This window comes from Hippopotamus amphibius, chromosome 13 (assembly GCF_030028045.1).
Source record: "Hippopotamus amphibius kiboko isolate mHipAmp2 chromosome 13, mHipAmp2.hap2, whole genome shotgun sequence".
Lineage (NCBI taxonomy): Eukaryota > Metazoa > Chordata > Mammalia > Artiodactyla > Hippopotamidae > Hippopotamus > Hippopotamus amphibius.
In genome coordinates this window covers 75,447,948-75,473,932 of record NC_080198.1, presented here as the reverse complement: position 1 = coordinate 75,473,932, position 25,985 = coordinate 75,447,948, and the positions used below count along the sequence as shown (strand labels likewise).

At 36.7% G+C, this 25,985-nt stretch overlaps 1 pseudogene; it reads right to left on the bottom strand.

The window, feature by feature from the left end:
• Positions 1–23,795: 23,795 nt before the first annotated feature.
• LOC130834502 (60S ribosomal protein L34-like) lies at positions 23,796–24,176 on the bottom strand (annotated as a pseudogene).
• Between the last annotated feature and the right edge of the window lie 1,809 nt (positions 24,177–25,985).

Genomic DNA, 25,985 nt, shown 5'->3' with positions numbered 1-25,985 from the left:
TAGACTTGGCTACAGCCCCATTTGGCCTTTGTCTTGCCACCAGCACCATTCATCAAGGGACCCAGCAGGAATCACTTCCACCTATGCCTTGGGTAACAGACCTGACAACCTCAGTTCTGGCTGTGGATCCTGAAGCAGCCCATGATCTGGCTCTGGTTCCTCTTGCTGCCAGTCCTCCTTACCCTGTATCCAGGCAGGAGATATACCTATCTGTGCCAAGGCTGGCCCTCTGACCTTAGTCTTGCTGCAGAGCCTAAAATAGCCCTGTAACTCAACTTCAACCTTTCTCAGGTGCATTCCAGCAGCAATCTTACCTACCCAGATACCAAGCAGTGATCTGGTAGAACCCTCCTGCTACTAACACATCCACCAAAGGGACCCATCAAGAATCATATCCACCTGTGCCTCAGGAAACAGGCCTTCCAACATCAGTCCTGGCTGACTTAAATAACACTATAGGCCAAATGAACCTAATGGACATATAGAGACCATTTACCCAGCAACAGTAGAGTGCATATTCTCCTCAAGTATACAGAGAACATTCTGCAGGATAGATCATATGTTAGGCCACAAAGCAAGGTTTAATGAATTTAAGAAGACTGATATATCGAATATCTTTTCTAACTACAATGGTATTAAATTAGAAATCATTAACTAGAGGAAAATTAGAAAATTCACAAATATATGGAAATTAAACATTACACTTTGAATAACAAATGGGTCAAAAAGAAATAAAAATGGAAATAAAACATATCACAAAACAAATGATAATGGAAACCTAACATACCAAAACTCAAGGGATGCAGCAAAAGCAGTTGTAAGAGAAAGGTTTATATCAATAAATGCATACACTAAGAAACAATAAATAGCTCAAATAAAAAGCATAACATCATACTTCAAGGAACTAGAAAAAAAGACAACCTAAGACCCAAATTAGCAGAAAAGAGAAAGTAAGTAGTAGAGCAGAAATAAATGAGAGACAAGGCAATAGAAAAAAAATCAAAGAAGCCAAGAGATAGCTTTTTATAAAAATACAAAAAAAAAAAAAACATTCTGAAACTTTAGCTAGAATTAACAAGAAAAAAAATAAAAGAGAGAGGACTCAAATAAAACCAGAAGTGAAAAATGAGATATTAGAACTGATACTACAGAAATACAAAAAATCATAGCAGATTACAGTGAATAATTATATACCAACAAATTGGATTACTTGGAAGAAATATGTAAATTTCTAAAAACATGTAAGTGACCAGGACTGAATCATGGAGAAACAGAAAATTTGAAGAGACTAATAAAGAGTCAGAAGATTAAAGCAGTAATCAAAATCCTTGCAACAAAGAATAGCCCAGGACCAGATGGTTTCACTGGTCAATTTTACCAACTGTTCAAAGCCAATCTTTCTCAAACTCTTACAGAAAAATTAAAGAAGGAACTTCCAAATACATTTCACAAGGCCAGCATTACTGTCATACCAAAGATAGATAAGGATACTACAAGAAAAGAAAATTATAGGCCAATTACCGTGGTGAACATAGATGTAAAATTGCTTAATAAATTCTAGCAAAACTGAATCCAAAGCACATGAAAAGGATAATACACCATGATCAAGTGACATCTACCCTTGGGATGGAAGGATGTTTCAATTTTTCCTCTAAGGCCAGAAACAAGACAAGGATGCCTACTCTCATCTCTCTTAACATATTATTGGAAGTCCCAGCCAGATCAATTTGGCAAGAAAAAATAAAAGACATTCAAATCAGAAAGGAAGACATTAAATAGTCTCTACAGGTAACAGGATGCTACATTAAAAAAAAAATTCTAAAGAATCACCAGAAAGAACTTCCCTGGTGGTGCCGTGGTTAAGAATCTGCCTGCCAAAGCAGGGGACATGGGTTCGATCTCTGGTCTGGGAAGATCCCACATGCCATGGAGCAACAAAGCCCGTGTGCCACAAATACTGAGCCTGTACTTAAGAGCCCATGAGCCACAACTACTAAGCCTGAGTGCCACAACTACTGAAGCCCCCATGCCTAGAGCCCATGTTCCACAAGAGAAGCCACTGCAATGAGAAGCCCACACACCACAGTGAAGAGTAGCCCCTGCTCTCCACAACTAGAGAAAGACTGCACACAGCAACAAAGACCCAATGCAGCCAAAACTAAAAAAAATATATAAAAATTTTTTTTAAAATCCACCAGAAAGCTATAAGAACTAGTAAATAAATTCAGTAAAGTTTCAGAACAAAAGTCTACATACAAAATCATTTGTGTGCCTTTTGTATCACCTACAATCTGAAAAGGAACCCCATTTACAATAGAATCAAAAACAATAAAGTACTTAGGAATAAATTTAACCAGAGATGAAAAATATCTGTATACTGAAAATATAAGACATTGATGAAAAAACCAGAGAAGATACAAATAAATTGAAAGATACCCCACATTTATAAGCTGGAAGAATTAATATTGTTAAAATACCCACACTCCCTACAGAGACCTATAGGTTCAATGCAATCCCTATCAAAATTTCAATGGCATTTTCCCCGAGACAGAAAAAAACAATCCTAAAATTTGTATGGAAACACAAAAAAATCCCAAATAGCCAAAGCAATTTCGAGCAAGAAGAGCAAAGCTGGAGGCTACACAGTTTCTGATTTCAAACTATTTTACAATGTTATTGTAATCAGAGTACAGTATTGGCATAAAAACAGACCCAAAGATCAATGGAACAGAATAGAGAGCCCAGAAATAAACTCATATATATTTGATCAATTAATTTATGACAGAGAAGCCAAGAATATACAATGGGGAAAGGACAGTCTCGTCAATAGATGCTGTTAGAAAAACTGGATGTTCACATGTCAAAGAATGAAATTAGACCCTTTTCTTACACCTTACATAAAAACTAACTCAAAATGGATTAAAGACTTAAACATAAGACCCAAAACTGTAAAACTCCTAGAAGAAAACGTAGGGAAGATTCTCCTTGAAACTGGACTTGGCAATGATTTTTTTTGGATATGACATCAAAAGCAAAAGTAACAAAAGCAAAAATCCACAAGTGGGACAAAATCAAATTTTAAAACTTCTGCATAGCAAAGGAAGCAATCAACAGAATGACTAAGTAACCTATGGAGTAGGAGAAAATATTTGCAAAATACGTATCTAGTGATAGGTTAATACCCAAAATTTGTAAGGAACTCATACAGCTCAATAACAAAAAATAAATAATTTGACTAAAAAAATGGGCAAAAGACATAAATAGATAAAATTTTCAAAGAAAACATACAAATAGGCAATAGGGATATGAAAAAGTACTCAACCTCACTAATTGTCAGGGAAATGCATATTAAAACCACAATGAGCTATCCTCTTATACCTGTTAGGATAGCTATTATTAAAAATACAAAAAATAACAAGTGTTGGTGATGATGTAGAGAAAAGGCAACCCCTAAACACTGTTAGTGGGAATACAAATTGGAATATAGCCACTATGGAAAAGAGAATGGAGATTCCTCAAAAAATTAAAAATAGAACTATCACATTATCTAGCATTCCCACTTCTGTGTATACATCCAAAGGAATTGAAATCAGTATTTCACAAAGATATCCACTCTCTCATGCACATTCCACCATTATTCATGATAGCCAAGACATGGAAACAACATAAATGTCCATCAATGGATGAATGGATGAAGAAAATCAAACACACATACAAAAGAATATTATTCAGCCATAAAAATGATATCCTGACATTTGTTCCAGCAGAAGAAACTGGAGGACATTATTCTAAGTGATATAAGCCAGACACAGAAAAGCAAATACTGTGTGATCTCACTTGTATGCAGAATATTAAAAAGTTGAACTCATAGAACCAGAGAGTGTAACGATGGTTGTTGCCAGGGGCTGAAGGATAAATGAAATGGGGAGCGGTTGGCAAAAGGGTGCAAACTTTCAGTTATAAGCTGAATGAGTTTTGGAGATCTAATGCACAGCATGGTAATTATAGTCAACAAAGCAGGAGTATATACACTTCAAAGTTGCCAAGAGACTAAATCTTAAAATGTTCTCACCACAAAATGAAATAATAATTATATGACATGATAGAGGTCTTAGCTAATGCTATGGTGGTAATCATATTGCAATATATAAGTGTATCAAATCAACACATTTTATACCTTAAACCTGGTGACTATAAGTTACAATACTGTACTGTATACTTGAAATCTAAGAGTAGATCTTGTTTTCATGACACACACACACACACACATACAACATACAACCATGTGGGGAGGTGGATGTGTTAATTAACTTGATTGTACTAATCATTTTACAACATATATTAAATCATCACATTTTATACCTTAAAATGTTTAAAATCCTAAATAAGCCCATGTTTCCTGCCAGATAACTCCTCACTTGCCATCTCTTCACTTGCCTGTAGGACATATTAATTATCTAGATTAAATCCTACTTCAGATTAGATGGGTCAATCCTAGCTGATAGTTACATAATAAACTATTTCTCATCCTCACAGCTACAAAAACAGCTCTGCATCCTGTATTCCACATGGCATAAAATGATGCCTCTCTAACCACTTGCTCACTCTCAAAATCTGGGAGTTAAAGTCAACTCCTCTCCTTCGACCCCCTTCCCTGCGTAATCAACTGCCAAGTCTTATATGTTACTCTTTGTAAATACCTTTTAGATAGAAACAGTTATTTCCATCCTCACTATCAGAGTTTGGAAGAGTCATCTGTTGCTCTCTAACTGATTTCCCTGCCTCCAGGTTTGTCCCTTCTTCTCTCACTATTCTCAACACAGCAGCCAAATAATCTTCCTGAAAATAAATTTCAATGTTGATATGTCATTTCTTATATGTCTCTCCATTGCCCTCATGAGAAAGTCTAAAATTCCATTCAAATCTTGTGAATTCTTCTTTAGCTCTGATCTCCCTTGTTGCCTACCATCCCCCAGCCTTAATTTATGCTCCAAATGAATTAAGGTGTTTTCATATCCCGGAACCTTAACTCAGACTTTATGATTGGAGTATTTCTCCCCACTTCATCTAATCTGGATACCTTCTAACCTTCAGTCAAATTCCAGCTGAAGCGACATTCCTTTACGTACTCATATCAATATGCTTACTGTGCACACTCACTGTATTTCCCTCAATCACATTTACTACACTTCACTTTAATGATATGTTTAGTTGTTTGTAATCTCTATTAGATTTTAACATTAGTGAAGAAAGAAGTGAGAACCTCTTTTTGATTTACTGATGTATTTTTAAATATTTGGCACAAATAAATATTCAATAAATCTTTTTGAGTGCGTGAGTTAAGGAAAAGAAGGTGACACAACTTTGTGCTAGGATAGGTGTTGAAGAATGAGAGTAGATATGTGTGCATATGGAGGTACAAAAATATTTTATATCTTTAAGTAGATTCATCACAAAACACCACGATGATTTTATATAAATATCCTTTTTCTGCTTAATTAAATTTTTTAAAGTTCTGCTATATATCCCCCACACACATATACATATACAAATACATATATACTACAACTTGTTTTTCACGAGGTTATATTTACATACAGCGGCCAGGATCAAACAGGATAAGGAGGTATAATGACAGATGACCAGTACTCAGTCAGAAAAGTTTATTAGTCAGAGTTTCCTCATCAAACCAGAGCCACTAGCAGTATTATGGGAACAAGCTGTTTAACAGAGAAATGAGAACTTTCACAAATGTGGCAAAGTTAGGAATAGAAAGGTTTCAAAGTAGCCAGTCAGAGACACTTTCTATACTGTTTGATCCTGACTGTTATATATACATATAACCTTGTGAGAAAATCACTAACAGTCGTAACCTGAAGCAATGATGTGAGTGGGTATTTAAGAGTCTACAGGAAAAGCTTAAAAGCTGTGAATATCTGGTAGCCCACTGGTGTCTAAGAAGTGTTGCATAGTGAGGTCTGAGAAGGCTGCTCCCTCTGAGGAAGATGCAGTCAAATATTGGATAGTTGTCTTGCATTACTGTTGAATGGTGGGTGGGGCCAGTGATTGGGAAGATAAACTAGAAGCTCAAACCTTCTGGGCATATCTGCATTTGTGTATCACCCAGTTTGCACATCAGGACCATCTACAGTAATGGCTTCCTCTTCACTTTTACCATCTAAACCCTATATATGTTCCCGTTCTGGCCAGTTCCAACCCAGAACCACATAGGGAAGAGGACTTGAGAAAACAAAGCTCTTAGACCTAGCTAAAAGTCCCACTCTACCATTCCCTCCTGTCCCAACCCCGCCAAAAAAAAAAAAAAAACCTGAATCAAAAAGGAAGAAAAAACAGCTCTCATTCTTTATGGAACAAAATGTAATTTTTGCATGCAAACATTAACCTCATCAACACAGTCAGAAAAATTTCCTTAGGTTGATTTCAAATGCCAGTACTTTTTGCATAAACTACAGATAATTAAATCATTGACCATTTTATTTGTGTCATTTAATTACTATTTAATTAATTCAAGAAATGTTTAGTAAGTATTTGTATATCACACGTATAGGGATACAAGTGTAAGCACAAGGGCAGTTTCTTCACACATGCAAATTACATTCCAGTGGAAAGAGGAAAATAATAAAGAAATAGAAATTTAAGTTAATTATAGTGATGTAAAACGAATACAACAGGGTAAGGAGTTTGAATATGGGAGGGACTAATATGTCAATTTTACAGAGTGATGAAGGAAAAGCTTTCAAATATGACATCTCATCAGAGACCTGTAGCAAAGGAGCAAGTGAGCTCTGTAGGTATCTGGAAAAGTGAGAACTTTTGGCAAAGAGAGGAGCAAGAGTTAAAGCATCAGAGTCAGGAATATGTTCATTGTTTTGAAGAAATAAAAAGAATGTTGGTATGGTGGACTGCAACTAGGAAGAGGGAAATTGAAATGTGATAAGATGCAATAAGAATGTGATAAAGAAATACTGGAGGCAGACAATGCTGCCTTCGGAGTCGGTGGTATAAAGCATGGAATGTTTGAAACAGGTACCTGATATTGTCAAGATTTTTATTTTGAAAGGATTAGTCTAGTTACTGTGTGGAAAATGGAAACAATGGGCTTGCCAAGTATAGCAGGAAGGTTAGTTAGGAACCACTTACAGTGGTCTTATTTCTGAAGAGGCTGTAAAGAGCCTGTTTTGTTTTAGCATAGGGCTCCTTAGTTATTAGGGTTGAATGGATCTAAACATTTTCCATAAAGACCTGGAATCAAGCACACCAGACTCAAAATTATTTTTAATACTCAAAATCCAGATTTGTAAATAGATATCAAATAATCTGCAAAATAAGACTTTAAAGCTCAATACACCTATTGGATAATATTTTCTTTAATTTGGCAGTGCATACTGCTTTATTTTTTTTCTCTCCAAAGAGAAAAGTGCACAAAAAGGGAATTAGCTTAAAGTTCAGTAAGCTAATACCACTTTTCTATTTGTAAGAAAAAAATATATATTTATAACTTTAAGTAATGGAAGTTAAAAGTGTTTTGTCTGTTATAGTTTGTCTCCTCTGTATGAAACACCAGCATTAGCAATTCCACAAGCATTGTCTTCCACAAGCATCTCTTGTGGAACTTATCTTGGAGCTAAATATAAGGATTGAAAATAATAAAATAGAGCCTACTTAAGGTTTTTACATCTATGTTACTTATCAATAGTAGTTTAATAAATATTTCTTGTATTTTAATTAGAACTTTCATTAGGTGACTGGTTTCTGGGCCACATAAAACAATTTTCACTTTTCAACTCATACCAATTTTCCATGCTAAAATCCATTTCTACTCTGTGGTATTTCAAATATGGTGTAAATGATCAAAATGCAAGCAGTTGAAGTTATTGTCAATTCTTTATACTAGCATGAGTTGCATAGATTTATCATCAGTTCTAGACAACAGCATTACTTTAATATAATTTCTGCAGTTTTATGGTTTACTGATATGTTTAATTGCACAGAAGTTGTCCAGTAGTATAAATTAAACAGCTGTGTTTTTTGGTTGAGATCACCATGTTAATAAAATTATGAGCTTCTAAAATGTCTTGTCAGATTGTAGTAATTTAAACTGTTTTTCAATTTACATGATCATTTGAAAATTTATTACTTTGAACTTTAAAAAGTATATGTGACAAAGCTCTACTTAAGCTTAAGAGAAAGTAAGCAATGCCTACTCAAAGTGTTTCTGATGAGCCTCATTGAAAGCAACTCATTTAGAAAGCAGACTAACTACCTACCTCATTAAAGTTGAAATAGTAGCATAACAATGTATCAAGTTCCAAATCCTATCATCATCTCTCTGAAAACTAAAACAGTGGGTATGAAATATAAGTAAAGTAAAAATTGGCAGATAGAGATAATATATCTAATTATTGTTGCATACCCTAAATTGCTTATTTTGTCAAGGTACAAAATGTACTGCGCAGAAAAAAACTATCCATAAAATATATTTAACCAATTGTTTACACTTTCCTTTGCACAAACGAATCCCCAAAGCTCTAAACTCCTAAATATATACAATCCCAACAGCTCTCACAAACACAATACAAGCAAGACAAAATAGCTGTCTATGTAAAGTACTAAGCATATACCATTTACCATTTGAAAAAAAAAATCAAAATCAAAGTCATCTCCTGATATAAACAACAGGTTAAAAAATTGACTAAGCTCAATAATTTTAAATGCCCTCAAATGAAGTTTATACTTCTGAAATAGATTAAGGATAATTCTCTCTCTCTTCCCCCTCTCTTTTTCACACATGCACACAAACTTGATGCTAGTCATGAAGTAGCTGTACTTTAGTTTTCTGTTTCTAAATATATATATTTTCCCTGTGTGCCTAAAATAACCACCTTAAATAAAATAAATAAGACAAAGTCAAAAGAGAAATGATCACATGGAAAAAACATCTACTTGCAACACATACCACAGAAGAGGCTTAATTTTCTTACTATATAAACACTCCTACAATTAATAACAAAAACACCAAAATCCCAAGAGAAAAATAGCCAGAGGAGAACAGAAGAATACCAGTAAAGGAATACACAAACAAGTCTTAAATAGATGAAAATCACCAGCAATAGGAAGCACTCATTTTTCCACCCCCACCACCCTGAGCCTCTCCTTAGTAGATAGTGTCTTAAGTTCTTCTTCCGGTTTTCCTGTGTTGGTATAGTATTCTCCCCTCCGATATGAGGCTTTAATAGAATCTGTTTTTATCAAGCAAATATCCACCACTTGAGTCAATTCATTCTGCCCAATAGTTTCAAGCTCCTCCTTAGATTCCAAATATCTTTCTCACAGCACATACCATTTCTCAGATAGTGCTCTATGCTGACCTTGCAGACCTTCATATACTATAATACTAAAGTGCCAGATCTACTCTGTTGGAAAATAACACTTTTTTTTACCCTCCTGGAAATGTGCTACTCTGGATCTTGCTGGATCCTAACTCCTCTACTTAGATTGGAAGTAGAGAGAAAAGACTTACAGAATCAGAAACCGGGGAAGAAACCCTTGAGCTAAGTAAATCTTCCCCATTTGGCCTGCTTCCTTTCTTGAAACAAGCTACCCATAAAGCATATATTCAGGTCTACTCCTTGGGAGAGGGGCCCTGTGGGAGGGAGTCCTGACCAGCCCCATGGCTGGAGAATAATGAACTTCAACCTGGGCTTTAGCATAGGAAAACAGACTCCCTGCAGTTAGGCTCATTCATACTCCATATCAGCATTTCCCATTGGTATTTTCTAGGGCCCTTGGTCTTGTTTGGTTTTGCCTGGTTCTGAGAAAATTTGACTGTACTCCCCCAAAGAACCAAATACACACAAGTTCCTCTCAAAAAGAGGCAGATGTTATTTTAAAATCAAAAGTATATATAAAATAGATAACCAATAAGGACCTACTAAATAGTACAGGGAACTATACTCAATATTTTGTAATAACCTATAAGGGATGAGAATCTGAAGAAGAATATGTGTGTGTGTGTGTGTGTGTGTGTGTGTGTGTGTGTAGCTGAATTCCTGTGCTGTCCACCTGAAACACGATATTGTAAAGCAACTATACTTCAATAAAAAAATGTCTCATTACAATCTACAATATTGTTGTGATTGCTCTTTAGTACTAATTTCTCACCCTTGCTTGTTTCTCATATATGTTACAATGAAAATTTCTACAAGAATTGTTATACCTGTACAGTTTTAATACTATCTCACAGCCAATACATTTCTCACAGATATAAAAATTTTCATGTACTTTTACTGTCTTCAATTTTTTAGAGCAATTTTTTTTCAATTTGTCAAAACAGACTATTAGTGTTAACCAAGTTAAATCAAATTTAAATGAATTCAGACAGCTTAACACAGGAATATATTCATATGCAAAGCACACAGTCAAATCAGAGAAGTTAATATAAGAAGTTTTAGAGAAAGGAAATCACATCAAGTGCAACTTAACCTAATTGAGACTGATTTTAAATCACTTTTATTTCAAAGGTAGATTTAATCTTCCAAGGATAGCTTTTATTTCAACATGAAAATCAGAGCCCTTTGAATCTTTTTCTCCCCCTCTTCATCTTGTTATTTTAATCTACTAGGTGGGTGAATTTCTGTCTGGCAAGATTTCATTATCTTCTGCTTTGATTAGGAATCATTACAATTTGTAGTATTTTCTTCACCTCCTTTGAAAGAACTTCAATTTCTGTTGGTTTAATAAATATGCTATCCCTTTCCATTTCTAAAGGGAAATTGTACCTAGAATTTTTGAATAATTCTTACAGAGTCAATAGCAGACATTTTCATTACATTTAACAATATGTAACAATTTTTATTGAATGGCTACTGTGTGATGAATGCTAAGTGCCACATGTCAAAATGTCCTCCTAATGCTAACACAAAAAAATAAACAATTGCAACTAAGGACTATTCTGACAGTAGCATGCAGCAATTTGAAGGGGATTTGAAATATATATTTGAAGAATTAGTAAATGAAGTTTGAAAAATTGATGTCTAAGTCAGTTTCTTAAGATGAATATAGATTATCCAGGTAATGTGTGTAGTGGGTCCAAAGAAATATGGATAATTATATAATAGTTCTGTCTATAATGTTAATAATCCATTGTTATTAACCATCTTTGCTCAGTTCCTATGACTTCGTTATGCACAAATTCTACCCATTTTTCTTTTTCTCTTTCTTAGTCCATATTGATTTGTTGATGTTGTTTGTATACACATATGCAAAAGGCTATGCATATATTGGTTAAGAGTGAGAACTGGGACTTCTGAACCACTACCTGTATCTGAATCTCAGCTCTGTCATGTGTAACCACTGTGACCTTGGGCAAGTTCTTTAACATCTCAATGCTTCAATTTCCTTATCCATAAAATAGGATCAACAGTGGTATCAATCACAAAGGGGAGATGTGATGATAAAAATAATATATGCAGAATGCAGAGAAACAAATTTGTACATAGTAAACTCTTTATAAGTGTTTGCTATTATATTAGATACTAGATACTAATTTTAGTGGCAATCTGCCACTAAGAGCTGTTTAAAAGCTGTCAGACACCTTTTCTATATTTCAATTGAAGAGGAAAATTAGAAACTTACACTCAGCTAAAAATAACTCCATGCATCTTCTGCTTTTGTAAAATATGCTTGCTGCGCCAAAAAGGAAAAACAAAAACAGGATGACCTAGCAATCAAATGTAACCATGGGATGTTTTGCTAAATATGGAATGTTCTGCACCTGCTCTTGTAAGTTTCTGTTTGGAAACTGCCGTGCTCTGTAAACCAAGTAACCAATCTACCAATGCTAACTATAAACATGTGCACAGACCCCTATAAAAGTAAAGCTCACCCTGAGCTCAGGGCCCAAAACTTTGGAGTGTTAGCTCATCTGGGGCCGCCAGCTTAATAAACCTGAGTTCTCCAACCCTGCAAGTGTGGTGCTTGGTTTCTCGATGGACCGATTTCTGCAACATTTCTGGAGGCCCCAGCGAGACCAACCATGCTTGCCCCTTGAGCCTCCAGACTGGTGGCTCAGCTGAGTCAGAGCACAGGAGCTCTGAAAAGAACAAGGAGGCACACTACCTGACAGTATCCCAGGTTCTCTTTCAGACTGGTGCACTGACTCTCCGGGAGGCTGGGCCCCAACCGGACTCATTGGAGGGACACACCAACTCACCAGGAACAGCCACAGGAGCAGGTAAGGCCCCAGGGCACTGAACCCAGTCAGGTCCCGTCTCCGGATGGAAGAGGAGCTTGATCACCTCCTATGGTCTTCAGTAAGAAGACCACCAGTTAGGGATCTTCCCAGAGGGGGGAGGCACTGTGATAAACTCTGGTCTGAATGTGTGTGTGAGTGAGCGCCCTGGTTCATCCTCATCCCAGGGCGAGTGTGTGGCTCCACGGCTTTCGTGGCTAGGGAGTCTGAGTGGGCCCTAACCTGCAGTTCTGTGGTGACCTCATACGGCTCAGGGCAATGTCTGTCTGGGGGACCTGGTCCCTCTCTGTGAGTCAGATCCAGGCCAGGAGTTTACACTGGCCAGCCAAAGCTAAGAGGCACCTAAGTTCCCCATGGGGACATGGCCAGGCAGGCACCTGAATGGTCTCCTCTTTTGTGGGGGCACCCACCCTTGTTTGTTTTTGCACCACCAATGCAGGGCAGGATAGACGGGTGGGGGAAGACAATTGATTACTGATTTGATTTAGACATTCTAAAGAACAAAAATTATCTACTATTATATCCAAAAAGACATTAATTCTATGAATATGCCAAAGTCAATGTCTGTATTTGTTGAACATGTTACAGACTCTGTTTACTGATTGATATCTCCAACTAACCTTCTATTTTTGCAGAAATGCACAATGTCTAATTGTATGCAACTGGATATAAACTTCAAAAGTGCTTACTTGGGTTATTCTCTTTTGGGAAAGGAAATTTCTATGAATATAACCAAGGTTTCTCTTTTATCTAGTTTTAAAATAGTTGAAAACATAAAGCAGTGGATGCTCTATATTTGAACAGATTTCCTAGTGGGATCTCAGAGCTTAAATACTGTTACCAGGATTGCAGATGGTCAGTCTATGTGATACAGCCTATCAAATTACCGATTTCATACATGGGCAGATGGCAGAGGGGCCTGGCAGAAGCTCAGTTTTCAGGTTGTGAGAGAGAGAGAGAGAGAGTGTGTGTGTGTGTGTGTGTGGTGTAACTGCTAAAGAACAAAGGTCTTTTCCTCTGAAAGGCAAAAATAATTGCAAAGGTTACCTAGGCCATATTTGTCAGCCCAACACTGAAAACTAACTCTTGAGTCTTGGACTTATGCATGAAAAGAATACTTTACCTAACTAAAACAAAACAAAACAAAAAATTGTAAGGCTGCTGATTTACCTAAACTATGGTATCAATTTTCTATAAAAACCAAAAATAAAACAATGGTGAACACATGAAATAGTTGAAGGATGATTCAATTTGTAAAAAAAAAATTGGAATTTAACATTAATTTTTACTCTTTGAAAACTGGAGAATTATATTCTTCATTAGTGAGAGATAGATTGTAATTTTAAAAAATGTGCGTCTTTCCATGTATAAGAATCTAAAATACTCTTTTTTATAACCTCCCATTCTCTGTCTTTTTATGCTATTTGAAAATAGCATTTGAAACTATACATTTGAAACTATCTTCCCTTGACCTCCCAGAACTTGGATTCCAATCAGTCTTCTTCTAATTCTTTTTAATTCCTCTTGCTGATTGATCCTTTCACAATCAGTGAAACTTAGTGTCCAGCAGGGCTTTATTCTGGCTTATTTTCGCAGCCTGCATACTCTTCCTTACAGATTTCAAATTTCTAGTTCCAGAATTCACCTGCCTTCCCAGCTTCCCATCTATTCTGAGTAGGATATATATCATCTATTGATGAAGCCTAGAAGTGTTTACAAAAACTATTGGAATACAATATAAAATTCAACTAAAAATAAGTTTAAAAAAAGTTTTACCAGCATCAAGGAACAAAATTTGAAATCTAAGACTTTGTGATTAAACTTATTGACCTGTTCCAAGCATTTTTAAAATTCAAGAATAATAAGTTAAGAAAACTAACATGGTTATTATTAGCAGAAGGAGAGACGAACTCAAGGTTGAGGGGTTCCCTGTCACTGAAGTGAGCAGGACCAAAAAGCATCAAGATATACACTCTGTAAATATGAAATTGTCTGTTTAGTTCACTGCTGTAAGCCTGCCACCTATAATCATGGTAGCCTATAGTAGCTGTTTAATCAATATTTTCCCAATGAATGGATAAATACAATACTCGAAAGGAGGACTATTACTGACAGTGTGTATGATGGATATTCTAGCAAACTTTTTATTAAATTCCATTTTCTTTAAAATGTAGTTTTAAAAATGGCTAGTTTGGGAATGAACTTGTCCAGTGTGTTATTCTTCCTTCCTCTAACTGAATATAATCATCAAATTCTATGACAACATCATAAACCTTGTATCTAGCAAGGGTACATTTGAAGAAAGTGTTGAATGATAACATGTGCTTTTACTTCTTGACTGGATCAGATTAGTATCGATTGTCTTTGTGTTTAAAGCAAAATGTTTTATGCCTCTTTGAATTTATTCTTTCCAGCTCATTTATTGTTGATGGAGAACACAAAGTACCAATCATAATTTTCTTGTAACATGGATATCCTGTTATCAATGGCAATGCTGAGATTATCAGAGTAAAAAGGAAGTGTGTAGAGAGGTCCAATTAATAGTAATGCTTAAGCAATGCTTCGGTGCAGTTTTTAGAAAGCTTGCTTTGACAGATAAATGTGTTTTTTCTTATATTGTGCTTAGTATTAATTAAAATTTTGTAATTGGCTCTTTTTTTGTTTTTGTTTTTTGAGACAAAAAACAATTTTTTTATTGCAGTGTTATGATTGGGTTAGTTTGACCACATGCCCGGTCTCCAGTTGGGAAAAGATGGGAAACCTAATAGTCCCACTTGATTTTATCCAAAGGAAGATAAGTTTCCCGAAGGACATTGGGTACTAATAGAGAAAAGAATTATTTTTTGGTCTGATTGTTTTATTAAACAGCTGTTTTAATTATGTATTTTATATACAGTTAGAATTTCAGTGTCAGAGAACTAGGAAGCAAGAATTAAAAGAATGGAATGAAAATCTTTAGCCAAGTGATAAAAAGACTGAGAAGAGTTGGAGTTCATTCATTTTAGTGATATCACTTAATGATATAAAGAATCCATAGTATTTACACTGCAAGATTACAATTTTATGTTTCTATAATACTGACAGAATATAACTGATTTTTGTAATATCACTTATATAATAAAAGTTTGTCTGCAATTTTTTTTTAAAGAAAATTCAATATTGAGAACGTATGGTCATATATTTTTGACATTGTGTAAAGGAACTCCACACTGTTTTTTGGTAAATTTAGTTTTTCTGAAAACATTACCAAAGACAGGCAACTATGGCATCTATATTACTAAAAGTATTTACCTTCATTTCAAACAAGTTTTTTTTGTTTTTAAATTTTATTAAAGTATAGTTGATTTAAAATTTCTGGTGTACAGCAGTGTGATTCAGTTATACATATATATATTCTTTTTCATATTCTTTTCCAGTATGGTTTATCTCAGGATATTGAATATAGTTCCCTGTACTATACAGTAGGACCTTGTTGTTTATCCATCCTATGTATAATAGTTTGCATCTGCTAGTCCTTAACTCTAATCCTTCCCTCCCCCATCCCCCCGCCCCCCCACTCCCCAGCAACCACAAGTCTGTTGTCTACATCTGTGAGTCTGTTTCTGTTTTGTAGATATGTTCATTTGTGTCATACTTTAGATTCCACATATGTGATATCATATAGTATTTGTCTTTCTCTTTCTGACTTACTTCACTCAGTATAATAATCTCTAGGTTCATCCGTGTTGCTGCAAATGGAATTATTTGATTCTTTTTTTGACTGAGTAATATTCTATTGTATGTATGTATGTGTGTGTGTGTATATATATATATATATATATATATATATATATATATATATATACCACATCTTCTTTATCCATTCATCTGTCAATAGACTTTTAGGTTGTTTCCATGTCTTGGCTATTGTAAATACTGCTGCTATGAACATAGAGGTGAATGTATCTTTTCAAGTTACAGTTTTGTCTGGATAGATGCCCAGGAGTGGGATTGCTGATCATATGGCAACTCTATTTTTAGTTTTTTTTTTTTGAGAAACTGCCATACTGTTTACCATAGTGGCTGCACCAATTTACATTTCCACCAACAGTGTAGAGGGTTTCCTGTTCTCCACACCCTCTCCAGCATTTATTATAAAACAAGATTTTTTTTTGAGAGAAAAATAAGATTAAAAGAAATTTTTTTTGAAGTTACCTGTAGGAGGAAAACTTTGAACTCAGTGGCGTCTAGTATGTATGCTGAAGGGGAAAGTAAGGAAGAAAACTTGTCCTGTTTTATTTCCTTAGGCCATTAGAAGCATAGCAACAATTACCTTGAGTTTTACAAATCCCTGGGCTAATCCTTTAGTGATTGGCTTGTCAAATTAGCTCTATAAACATTATGTGAATGAGTAAAAATTAAATTAATAAATACAGAAATTAAAATACAAACATAACTTTTACAAAATAAACAATGATTACTTCAATGAGGAATGACATTAATACATATGCATTGATAGTAGAAAAACATTACTTTTCACAATGTTTACTCTTTTGAAATTTATTTAAATGATTTTCAAAAATTTACACTTACATATTGACATAGAGAAAATAATATAACCTATACTAGACTACAAAATTGGCTGCAAACTCTTGCCCTCCCAAGAAGAGATAGATTTTCTTCCCTTGACTCTGTATTGGCCACACAGCTTTCTTTGGCTAACCACGCATTAGTAAGTATGTCATAAGCAGAGGCTTGAAACATGTTTATTAATTGGCGTTTATTCTTTTGTGACTCTTGGAAGTCTTCCAGCACTGTGTAAAAACACCCCTGGAGAGCCTGATAGAGAATGAGTGTTTCTTCTGAGCAGGGACACAAGCAGTCTCTACCCCTCTAGCCATGACCCTGCTCCCTGCTGTCCTGGTAGCTAACTGTAGTTGCAAGTGTAAGACCAGGTGAACCAGATGAACTGCCCAGCTGAGGTAAAGAGTCATTATTTTAATCTATCAAGTGTGAAGTAAAGTCGGCCCTCCATATTCATGAATGTGGAGGGCCAACTGTACTACGCCATTCTATATCAGGGATTTCAGCATCTGTAGATTTTGATATCTGAGGGGTTCCTGGAAACTATCCCACCCCCCAACACTGAGGGATGACTGTAGTTTGTTACATAGCACTAGATAAGTGATACAGAAATTAGTACTTAGAAACAGTGTTCCCATAGCAGGAACAGAAAACTTGTGGTACTGGATGGAAGAACAATGGAAAATTATTAAAGATGCTGTTAGCCTTTTCACTCTCCTGGGCTCCTTCTTCTGTTCCTTTCAGACTCGATAAGGATTCCATCTATTAACTTTGGGACTGTAGTACACAGGGTTTCAAAAGCAGTGTGTTGCATTGCTAACAATTTCTGCCACTGGTATTCCATGTGGATAAGCGAGAAGAGGGACAACTTGTCACTTCTAGTTACCTCCTGACAAAGAGAAAACTTCCATAGTGCACATCCTACCAACTGAGATTCTTTTTAAAACACTCCTAATAAAAAACAGTTGTATCTAAATCATGACTGTTTAGTACTTTTAGAAACAGTGTCTTTTAATTACCATCAAAATGGTTTCTTGCTTACACGAAGGAATTAAGATCATCGAGGGGCACTGGGGAAATTCATATAAGAAAATCAAATTCTCCTACTTTATATTTTGCTTTGAATTTGTCCACTGGCTATTTAATGGATACTGAAGATTACCTTAAATATAACTTGGGAGTTTTTGGAGTGAACTTGGGCTTGTTACATGAAGTATATCCATTAAAAAAATCACTTTATAATGTTTCTGTGAATATTAAATGAAATTAAGTGTATAAAGAACTTCCTGAAAAACTTATATTGTCATATGAATTTCGATGATGATATCAATGGACATGTCAATACCTGAAGTTATACATGCTGAAATTGTCTTAATTCCCACATATAATGTGTGATCATGTTAGTCAATAAATTTCTATAATTGGGGGAAAAAAAGTGCTGTTAACAAAGCCGGGAAAAATGTTAGGCAAACTTTGTGGATGCTGAAAGTTGTCAAGTAAATGGCATGATGAAAAAAGGTCAAAACTGTCAGAGACAATAACTTGAAGACTGAAATGAACTAATGAACTTGTCATTGGCAACATGATTTCCAAGCAGAATGCTGAAACTGTCTATTGTTTTCTTTTATCTGCCTAAAATAAATATGTTCCAGGAAGAGAGAGATGAGCTAAGGCAAGTATGATTCAGTTCGCAAGAAGAATTTAGAGGGAATGTAAATGGGCCAGAATGTGATGAGCTGGAAAATGAAACTGTTTGTCTTCAGCTAAGGGAAGATTCTTAAAATAAATAAAAAACTGGAAGATGAAATCCAAAGCATTACCGATGAAACTTGGTGTTAGGGTCATGATGATCACAGCAGAGTCATGGCATCAGATCAAAACTAGGGTGTTAGCTTTAGACCCTTTGTTAAGACCTCTGAAGATTTAAGTAGTTGGATATGTTCAAAATAGAGAAAAGTCTGTCTGGAAAACAAATAGTGATGTAGCTTTTATCAAGTGCAATGGTCTATTATTTGATACATGGCTAGCCTACAAAGATTTTTAAAGGGAGTTTTGTCAATTAAAAGGATCCCAGCTTGAAATAAAGGGACTGAGAAAATTGCATAAAAGCCTCTGGACCTTTTATTTTCTATGGACAGAAAACAGGCTGAGTAACCCTCTCAGCTTTTCACATAGAAAAGGTAGAATTTCTCAAAGGACGAAGCCAAGAGCCTAGTATGTGGAGTTAAGAGCCAGCTGTGGGGAAAAAAAAGATATTCTTTTCTTTTTTTTTTTTTTTTTAAATAATAAACATTATGATCAGGTTATTTATTAAGGAGGTAACCACGCATACAAGTTTGGCTATAGAAATGTTTGCATATCAAACTTCATGTGATCTAAAAGGACCATGCATAATGTCAAAAATTATACTATAGAGAATCAGTTGTGAACGGGGAGCCACTTGCAAGGAAATGGCTAGATCCTGTCCCCAGGGTAAGAGAACCTGGCAACATCTATCCAGGAGTAATTTATAATGGCTATGGACCAGTGACTGCTATGTGCCTCTCATTCATCCTCTCTGTGAACAGGTGTCAGTTGCAGTTATGTTGCCCCTCTTTCACCATTGTATCATGTGTATGTGTGTGTGTGAAGGGGACAGATAGCAGATAACTCGCCTTTTTAGTTCATAGCGCCATGAATTAAGAGGAACTACCATCTGTATTCACATTAATATAGACCATGAGATCCTTTACTTCAAGCTTGCAGTGCAATTCAGTGAAATTCTGGAGGATCCTGGGGTAGAAATGAGCATATTTCAGGCAGGAGGAATGTGAACAACTATGATGAGGAGAATTGCGACGTTTTTGCAGAAATGATTATAATACTTTGAGCTTCTCCCATCAACAGATGGAATCTATGTCCCCATGTTCACCTCTTGAATCTGGATTAGCCATATGCCAAAGGCTTTTTAGCAAGTATGGTACAAGTAGAACCTTGAAAGATGCTTGCACATTGGACTTTACCTCTTGAGGGCTTTGAATCCCTCCTTCCACCTTTTGAGCAAGCCTGGTGTAGCCTCCTGGCAGACAAAGCTACCCTAGATAGGGCCTCGCTACAGAGACCAGACCCATGAAGATCGGGCAGTTGACTACAGATAAAAGTGAGCCCAGGAGAGACTTAGCAGTAGAACCAATCAGTTAAACTCATCCAGAAAATCAAGAGCTTAAATAAATGGTGTGTTTTGAGCAAAAAAAGTTTTGGAGTTGTACAGGAAAAACTAACTGTTTAGCATCATCCTCGATTTAAAGTTGCTGACATTTTGTTATGTTTTCCTCCAGTGTTTTTTTGTAAAAAAATAAAATAAAACATTACAAATTAATCTGAAGTGAGAACCTTCTCTTTCCTTCTCTACCCAGAAGTAACCACTATTGGGGAGTTGGCTTGTTTTATTTTTATGCACATAACATATTTAAAATTGTGTAAACAATACATAATGTTGTTTTATAGTTTTAACATGTTACACAAATGAGATCCACTGCACTTTTATTTACTCTATCTTTTAATTTAGAAAAATGAATATGGTTTGGAACTATAGCCATTCAGTCATTCATTTTTTAACACTGATTGAAAGAAATTCACAGGACATGCAGTAGTTGCTGGAAATCTTAAAAATGTATGAAAACTGGTCACACTGGACCAGTAGAATCATAGAGCAGCTAGGGTGACATCTTTTAAATATTAAGTTACTCTTTGGTTGGTGAAATTCTGTAGTTTCTGTTCATTTCATTCAGAATGAAAGTCAAAGTCCTTACAATGGCCTATGAGGCCCTTTGTGATCTCCCCAGTCTTTTTCACTTCTCTTACTTCATCTTCTACTATTCTTACCCATCCTTACTCAGACAATAAATAATGGAAGACTGCACATAAATTCCCTAGCCTCCTTTCCTTCAAATGGGCAATTCTAGAATGTACTCTATACATGTTTCAAAGTCCCTTCTGGACAGAATCCGTGTTGTCTATGGTAATGACCTCAGTAAGCTGCCTTTAATAGGCTTTGCCTTCCTCCCTGTCTCATTCTCCCTGCTCTATCATCCAGCTTCCTGGAATTACCTCTCAAGTAGACCCAATTTCCTTGCACTGGGTACCTTGTCTTTGTCACTTCCTAAGGTGAGACCATTCAAGAATCTTTAATCAAGCCAGGAAGAGACTCCCTGGGCAACAGGAGAAGCTGTTTCTACCAGGTGAGGTGACTTGGTGGGGTTTGAGGGCTTGAGAATTTGGAATTATCTCTGTCCTTCCAAAGCCTCCAGTGTGGTTTGTCATCTGACACATCCAACTCAATCCCTGAATTTCGAGCCATCTTCGACTCTTCTCTTTCTTTCACACCCTTTCTCAGCTCTGGATTAAAATATATTCAGAATCTGATCACTTCTCACTTTGTTTCAAACACTCTGGTCGAAAACAAAGATATCATTTCTCTAGTGAAATTTTGCGATAACCTCCTAACTGATTGGTTTACAATCCTGTCTCACTATAGATTATATTTCACAAAAGAGCAAGAATGATCAAACATAATTCAGACCATTTCAAACATCTCATTTCTCAATACTCTGCAAAGGTTTTCCATCCCTATTAAAGTTCAACACTCTCATCATCAACTCTCCCCCACCCCTTTTAACCTATTGTATATGGCCCTACATGATTTTGCCTCTGCTATCCCTTGAACTTACCTTTTACACCTTAGCTTAGGCTGTTAGGTACATGTAACATGCCAGGTACATTTCCTCCTTAGCATCTTTGTACTTGCTATTTCCTCTATGTAGAATGCTCTTCTCCTATTGAAACCAATAGGCATCATTTAGGGGGGATCCAAGGAGCCCAGTCCTTTATGTCTCAGCACAGAAAGAATTCAGCGAGAGGCAAAGTGACAGATAAGAAGTGACTTATTAGAATAGGATGCTTGTGAGGCTTACAAGTGGTGGGCGAGAGGGTGCTGCCCCGAGAACCTAGTGAGCTACAGTTTTATAATCATAAGAAAAGTGGGGAGGGGGAAATGAACACTTTCTTTCTCATTCTTGAGTAGATGGCACTCTCCCATCTTCAGCTCCTCCTCTGGGTCGGGCAGGGTAGTTTTTTTGTCCCTACATGGACAAGCTAGGACTGTCACAACACTATGAAAAAATTATTTCAGGTGTCAGTACAATGAGTGTCTTTCATTTTGAAATGACACCTTTCCATAAATTATTTTTTTCTGTGCGCAAAAAGCACGTCCTAGGGATCATTAACTTATTGAACTCACTGGGCAGGATGTGGGTCTCAAGCCACCATTGTTATTGTTTTGGGGTATGTCTTGTGCTTCTGTTGCATGGTTTTGTTGCTAAGCAAGCCTGGTTGATTTTGTGTTTAAGCAAACTTGTTTTCTTGAACAATTATTAATTTACAGGGGTGTCCATACTTTATTCTACTTACAATCCCCTAGTGGGATTAATTATTTAATCACTTACTTTGTCCCTTTACTCTGTCCCTATCACTATTATCTATATGACATAATGCCTAACTTCCTTCAGTTTTCTACTTTAATGCTATCTCATTAGAGAGATGTGGTAAACTGAAAATATGCTGCTCAGGTTTTGTACCCTTGGAAACATAACTGACCGATGTCCCTGACTGGTTCCACTACCATCTTGAGTCAAGGCTATGATTCCTGTGGTCTGTTTCAAGTCAGTGGCTGACTGTAATGGGAGTACTACTGCTGGCCCATTCCTGCAGAATGAGAAAATCCTCACACAGCTGACTTTGGCTAGAGAATTATCTGCCTTGGCATAATGTTTTTAAAAAACTGCTATATCCTGAGATTTCCTGTGCTCAGATATTCTTTCTTGGCCCTCTCTTTCACAGGTGGTTTGAAAGCTCTCTCTACCTTCTCTGGGTCTGCCTCTTAATCTTTCACAGGTATTTTCCTTAATACGTCTGTTGCTTGTCTAATCTCGTCCTGGTGTCTGCTTCACGGAGTATCCAGACTAACAGGGCATTCCCTGATAATTTTCTGTAAAATTTTATCATCATTCTAGTTTCCCTAGCCCGCTTCATTTTTCTTATTAATACCTCTCCTGTTATCTATTCTCTGATCCTTGAAGGCAGAGAACTTACCTATTTCTTTAGCTTCTATAATGCAGCATCTGTATTAGTGCCTTTCACGTGGTTGACTAGAGATATCGTTGAATGAATAAATGCATAACGAAAAGAGGCCTAAAGCAGCTGTGGATTCTGCCTATCCTGAAACACAGTAATGACAACAGCAGGTTCTGTGTTGCTAAACAGTCCTGTTGCTAAATGACAAAAAAACATTTTAAGCACGTCATGAGAATCTTTTGCTTATCTGGTAATGGTCGAATAATAATTTAAAACTTTGAGCGGTTAAATTATTTTTTAAACTCTCCTGGGCTGCTAGAAGCAATCCGTGCACAAAAGAGCCTTGGTATTTTTGATACTCATTAAAATGGTGTAAATAGTAAACAATGAATCCTCAAAAGGTTGCTCTAATAGACACTTGGTTCGAAGGACCACAGTGATGAGTTAGGTCAATGTTTGGTCACTATGTGCTGTGAAATACTAACGTCCCTTTTCTAATGCTAATCAGTTCTCTACTTACTGACTTCAAAGTCACTCAAATGAGATGACCCATTTCAAATTCCCACTTTTATCTTTTTTTTTGGAGTGCTGGATGCCTGAATCTTCCTCTGAAGTCAATTACTCTGTTGGTCATCCTCCCTACTATAAGCCAACAGACTCCACTCTCACAAGTTTAAGCAGGAAGTATTTATCAACATATATTAATAACCTTCAAGGAACAATTCTCAGACCATACCACAGAACTAGGTAGTTGAGCAACTACAACTCTGACCCCCCACTACTTCCATCACAATTAGGAAAGGACTGTCATAATCATTTATCTTATTTTATTAGCTTTTAAATTGTTCTGTTACTCAAAAAAGGCTTTATTTTTTAATTTCGGTTTCTGATTCTGTTCTCCTGCCTTCATCACTTTCACAATGTTTCTGTTCCTCAATAAGGAAATCACACTTGACCCTGGCATGGACTTAATTTAGCACATATGCATCCAAAGTAGGCCCACTGACATTTTTTTCTTTGTTTTAAACTACCTTCTAAGAACTTCAGGTCTCACAGCATGAACCCCTTGAAGTCAGCCTGGGAACAGGCCATATGCAGATTTTGGTGCTTTTGCAAACTTCCTGTTATAAAGGTAAACAATTCTATTACCAGAGGTTTAGGACAACCTAGGTTTGTTAGAGGCTATATTGTCAGATAACTTACAATTATTATACATCAAACACTGGACCATTCTGAATGCCTTTAGGCATATCTCTGGAGGAACAAAGGGTCACCAGTATTGCCACCCTCATGAACTCACTGCCCTTGCCTCTGTGTGCTCCAGCAAGTTGGGTGCCTTATACCTGACTGGTTTTCTGATATAACTTACATATGACTCGGAGACTCACACAGGTGCATCAAGTTGGCAGAACCTAAGTCCTATGTCTGCAAGGTAGCAGAAAATGTGATTGGAAATGTAGGGTTTCAATTTGTGGAAAGTAAGATTCACAATTTAGGCAGCTATTGTGTTGCAAAAATCAGTCCATCAAGAAACCAAGCACCACACTCGGAGGGTTGGAGAACTCAGGTTTACTATGCCGGTGGCCCAAAACGAGCTAATGCTCCAAAGTTCTGGGCCCTGAGCTCAGGGTGAGCTTTACTTTTATAGGGGTCTGTGCACATGTTTACAGTTAGCATTGGTAGATTGGTTACTTGGTTTACAGAGCACGGCAGTTTCCAAACAGAAACTTACAAAAGCAGGTGCAGAACTTTCCATATTTAGCAAAACATCCTATGGTTACATTTGATTGCTAGGTCATCCTGTTTTTGTTTTCCCTTTTTGGTGCAGCAGGCATATTTTACAAAAGCAGAATGAGCATGGAGTTATTTTTAGCTGAGTGCAAGTTTCTAATTTTCCTCTTCAATGCCCCCTCTTGATGCCCCTTAAATCTTATAAGGCATCAACATGATGATCTTCTAAGCCCAGGAGTTGATAACCTCTCAGGGCTGGAAGGTGTGCAGTGGCCCTCCTATCTGTGGTGGCCTCAGCTAGGCTGGAAACTATCCTCATGAATCATGGCAAGAGGCAAGGTAAAAAAAGGCAGGTCCTGAGGAGGAGTAGGACTATCCCCACAAGAGTTTTGAATCCCCCTAGTTAAGAAAACCAACCCCCAAATAGCTCTTTGGGATTCCATCCCTTCCAAGTCTAGACTGGACATGAACTATTTTAGTCATCTTGTCAGTTATTTCTTCTATAACCTTGCCCTTATCATCTATCTGTAGGCAATAATTACTGAGGTTGAACTTCCCACAGACGCCCCCTTCTACAGCCAGTAAGTAATCTAGGGCTAGGCAATTCTGATAAATAGCACCATGCATCTTGGTTTGTTGTCCTGCCAACAAATTAAGAGCCTTGACCATTTCATTAGTAATGATTTCAACCATAGCCTGGAGCCGGATAATTCTGTTAAGCATGTAAATTGGGGTTTGGTAGCCCCAGGACCCATCTTTTGCCCAAGGGGCTGGCCCATAATATTGGATTATGCGTTCAGGAGGCCACTCATCATCTTTCCAGTTTCCAATCTGTAGAGACCTGTGCTTCCTGGTGAGGCCTCTGCCTTCATAAGCTGGGACCCCTAATGATTCACCTTGGGCTAAGGGAAGTAGGAAAAAGGAGGGGCGGATAGTCCCCAATATGCATGCCCCTGACCAACTGGCTGGCAAAACTGAATATGCATTAGCCCCACATAGCCAATATAATCCTTCTGGAGCAGGCCACTGACCTTCAGTGGACAAGTCATTCCATCTGGTCTTTAAATTGGGTAAGCTTGCTAGAGGGTGAGGATTAGGCTCTATACAGTTTGGGCTTCCCCACCAGTCAGAAGTGTGAGTAGTTGTGTTATAGTGTTTTTGGCCTAGGCAAGTGAGGTTTCCTACTGGAACGTTGAATAATGGGCCCCACCATGCCAGACAGTTCCTGCCGATTATGGAAGTCTTTAAATGCCAAACCCCGACCCTGGTTTTCTTGACTTCCCCTGAGTTGTTGAAGGGTCTCTGGGGA